The following is a 4,701-nucleotide window of genomic DNA, read 5'->3' as shown; positions in this document are numbered from 1 at the left end:
CCCTCGCAATGCATCTGTCTGGGCATTGCATCTCTTTCTCTTTCTCAGGGTCTCAGTCTCTGCCTTTCCTTCCCTCCTTGGCACTCCCTCTAAAAATCTATGGAAGGAAATATCCTTAGCCTGGCCAGTGTTGCTCAGTCAATGTGTGTCAATCTAGGATCCATTGGCGGTCAGAGCAGATGCCTTGGTGGTGGGTTTGATCGCCAGTAGGGCGCATGCAGGAATCAGTTTATGGAAGATTCACTCTCATCCCTGATGTTTCTCCCTCTCTCCCTACCCCTTCCTCTCTGAAATCAATAAAGATGCATTTGAAAATATGATTGCTTTAAGGAAAATAATAAAACTAAAAACCTTGGGCCAAGAGGCAGACTTCCCCCGACAGCAGATGAAAACTCCACAGGTTGTGCTGTCTACCAGATGCTCAATGGCAGCAACAGTGACTTCTGCTTCTGGAAAATCACAGGAGTCTTACAACAGGCAGGATCTCAGGACTGCTTCAGGCGCTTGCGTGGGGGTCCCAGACCATCGCCCTGTGCTGAAGCCAGAGAGAGGCACATTCAGCCACCAAGTGGGGATGGGGAACACCATGGCCTGTCACTCTTCGGTCTCCAAGACATCCTCAGCGTGAGAGTTGATGAAATCCACGGCCTGAATTTCCAGTTGATCTGCTCTGTGGAGGTCAGCCAAGGTGAGCATTCCCGCAGCATTCTCCTCAGAGAGGTGTCTGCAGAGGGCTTCCTCACACCTGACCTTCAAACGCTCCAGGGCATACTTGTCAGCAGCTGCCAGCAAACCATCAGCCATTTTGTCCAGGTTCGGAGCCTTCTCCGTGTAAATGAAGCACATCATTTCCTTAAAAACTCCATGCTCACCAGAACCGGTTTTGCTCAGTGGATAGAGCGTCGGCCTGCAGACTGAAAGGTCCCAGGTTCGATTCCGGTCAAGGGCATGTACCTGGGTTGCGGGCACATCCCCAGTAGGGGGTGTGCAGGAGGCAGCTGATCGATGTTTCTAGCTCTCTATCTCTCTCCCTTTCTCTCTGTAAAAAAGCAATAAAATATATTTTAAAAAAAACAAAAAACCAACAACTCCAGGCTCCATGGCAATGATTTCAGCCCGACTCTTGTTGCTCTCCTCCATTGCATGCGCAAACATGGCCCTAAACACTGGGGAACGAGCTGCTAAGATAGCTTTTGTGAGCCTGGAATTCCTGGCCAGCAACACAGAAACAACAGTCTGTGAACCAGGAATGTTCCCGAAGTCCTCCTGGCGCATGGGCCACCTGGCACTCAGGAACCGTCACCATCTCCGTGGTACTCTGGCCAGAAATGGTGAAGGAATCTTGCACCACACTCACCTCAAAGAAGAGGGCCAGCTTGTCATCAGGGAGAAGACTATTGTCTTCATCCAAAAGAACATCTCTATGGATAAATTTCTTGAACCCCAGTCTTTTGCCTTGTACAAAGCTATATGCCCAGTGACTCTCCAAAGATTTGATTTTTTCTTTCTTGTCACTCAGGATGGAGAGTTTGAATTTTGCCAAAAATATACACTTTGTAGAACTGACCAGAGACAGGTGAAGTGACAGGTAATCTTTGCTTACTGTATCTAGCCCTTTTGGGTATACCCTCAAACGCCATGTCAGTTGATCAATGGCTTCTGATGAAAAGGTGGAACTTTGAATGACGTCACCCACTTCCTGCCAGCAAAAGCTAAAATTACCGATGGTCAACATGTGGGAGAATTTCACTACCGTGATCTCAGTGTGGCACCAGCTCTCCGCTACAGGGCCACTGGACATTTCTGCTGGAGGTGGCGGACTTGGGACCCTTGACATTGCAAGTTTCAAGGTTCAACAAGATTTCCAAAGTCAGAGGACAATGATTTCTGTTCTCTTTTCACCCACGTTAAGTCAGTAGTGAGAAGATGAATGTTGGGGTCCAGCCCCAGCAGGTCCAGGGGTTCCCAACAATGTGGACAGCATCGGCGAAGAAGGAATGACACGGAGACAGCGTTCAGATGATCAGCACAGCCAGCTTCTCTAGCCAGGTTCTCTAGCTAGGTTCTCTTTTTATTCTCCTGTTACATTTGTGTTTATACCATTTGATTTTAATCCTATCCATTCTATTCCAAAGGTTAGGGCATTTGTTATCGCCATTCCAATGTCACCACTCTACTCTTCTGTTCAGCTACAAGGAAGTAACTGAAGGAGATGATCCTAAGTAAAGATTATGTAGCTTAAACCTGATTGTTCATTGTTGAGGTGATTAACTACCCGCCTGGTGCTTAGTTAGGGGTTTTACTGATGTATTCCCTTCCTTAGTCTTGTTAATCCCTAACTCCAGGGAAAAATTCCCACCTGGGGAAACAGCCTTTCTCAGACAGGTGACCCTGGTTAAAACACATAGCACTGAGAATGGGAGCAAACATATTAAGAACACTATGCCATATATGCCAGGTCCCTTGAAACATATGCTGTGCAGATGTTTCTTCCCTGAAGTGACTGTGTCAGGCAGCAAGCATGGACTGTCTTCCAGCAGATGAAGTTGTCTTGTCTAACAGGAACTCTCTCAGAGCGGGGCCTACAGCCTCTGGTACCTGTCCTTCTGCATTGGCTTCATCCTCTCTGCTGGGGTCCAATCCCAGCGGGTCCAGGGGTCCCCAAAGGTGTGGACGGAGTCGGCGAAGAAGGAATGACACGAAGACAGCCTTCAGTTGATCAGCAGCCTAGTCAGGACCTCTAGCCAGGATCTCCAGCCAAAGTTCTGGTCGGAGTTCTGGTTAGGAACTGACGAGGATCTGATGTTTATTGTCTTGTTACATCCATATTTATACCAGCCGATTTTAATCCTGTCAATTTCTATTACAAAGGTTAGGGGGTTTCTTATCTCCATTCCAGGGAGTAAAGATTATGTAGCTTAACTACCCGCCTGGCACTTAATTAAGGGGTTGTATCCCCTCCCTAACCTCAGAAAAGATCCCCACCTGGGGAAACAACCTTTCTCGGAGAGGTGACCTTGGTTAAAACACATGGCGCTAAAGAGAGCAAACATATTAAGAACAATATGCTATATATGCCAGGTCCCTTGAAACATATGCTGTGCAGATGTTTCTTTCCTGCAGCGACTGTGTCAAGCAGCAAGAATGGACCGGCTTCTGGCACCTCTCTACAACATCCAGGCTTTGCTTCTGAAAAAAACTGCCTGAGAGATGCACCTAAAACATAAATGCTGTTTTGCTGACGTGGCTCAGTGTTTGAGCGACCAGGTCAGGGTATAGGGCCACCTTGCAGGCTCGATCCCCAGTGTGGGGCTTGCAGGAGGCAGCAATTCAGTGATTCTCTTTCGTCATTGCTGTTTCTATGGCTCTCTTCCTCTCCCTTCCTCTTTACAAGAAGCATAAAATAAATTAAACATAAATGCTATCACAGTGGACAGATGCTCAACAATATCTAAGATTCATTTAGTAATATTTATTGAGTTTTTGGTGAGTGCCAGCCATTTCTTAAAGTGATACTCTGATCCACAGGTAGGGAACGTCCTGCCTCAGGTCCATCTAAGGCCCCCAAAATCATGTGGCCTGGCCCTCCCAAGGCATAGGGGTCATTTAAAGGCTTGACCAAATTGCAGCAGCCTAATTGTCAATAATTGCATTTCATGTTGTATGGCCCTCAAATGATGTGTTAACTACCCAAATGGCCCTTGGCAGGAAAAAGGTTCCTTGCCCCTGCAATATGATGAATTACACTTCAATATAGTCCCTGGAGTAGACCCACAGGGAACACTCCCTAAAAATCCAATTACTTTCCCTTTCCACCGCTGAAAAGAAATCACAGATTATCCAATACTTGGGTACTTTTATCAAATTTACAAAAATGTCGTCAATCTCGTGTGTAAAAAATGATTCTTGTAAACACAATTGTTTTCTTCCCACTGGTAATTAGAGGAGCATCTTTTCCTGTTTCTTTGCTCTTTAATTTTCTTTGCCATAAAGAAACTCTTCATAAAATTGTTCATATTTCTATTGCATGATCCATTAATTTTATGATCTGCAAGTATAGATTTTTCATTGCATTCTAAAAACAAATTACTTTCTGACTAAAATGACAGATATTACATGCTTACAGTAAATTCCCTTCATGTTCTATAATATAGCAGAAACACTCTATCTACTAGCAAGTACTAAAACATTATTGTTGGCCAAAAGGCAGAGCTAGTCTTCCAGCCTCTGGCCATAGCTTGCTCATCCATCAGTCAGTACATCATCTTGTTTATGTGTGTTTCCATTTAAAGACATCTTAGTTGTGACTGGCTTTTTTCACTTAGCATGACATTTTAAAGTGTTATGTAGGCTATATTCTAGTGTATGGGTATACCACGTTTTGTTTACCCATTCATCAGTTGATGAGTATTACGGTTGTTTCCGGTTTGAGGCTCTTATGAATAACGGCGCTGTGAACATTGTGTACAAGATTTTGTGTGAACATGTTTCCATTTCTTTTTGGTATGTGGAACCTCCGGGCCATCGGGTGACTCTGGTTTTCCAACGTGGCCCCACTATTGTACATTTCACCCGGCAATGTACGGAGGGGTCCGATTTTTAAGCATTCTCATGAAGGTTTTATTTTATTTTATTTTTTTAATCTTTAATTTCTTTATTGGTTTAAGGTATTTAAAATGTGTCCTCATCCCCCCAGTAACC

The 4,701-nt window shown here is 44.8% G+C and overlaps 1 pseudogene; it reads right to left on the bottom strand.

Annotated features, from left to right (window-relative positions):
• Positions 1-485: 485 nt before the first annotated feature.
• On the bottom strand, positions 486-1,837 carry LOC102439098 (annotated as a pseudogene).
• Positions 1,838-4,701: the final 2,864 nt, after the last annotated feature.

Source organism: Myotis lucifugus, unplaced genomic scaffold (genome assembly GCF_000147115.1).
Source record: "Myotis lucifugus unplaced genomic scaffold, Myoluc2.0 scaffold_1177, whole genome shotgun sequence".
Lineage (NCBI taxonomy): Eukaryota > Metazoa > Chordata > Mammalia > Chiroptera > Vespertilionidae > Myotis > Myotis lucifugus.
This window is presented reverse-complemented; position numbering and strand designations above follow the sequence as displayed.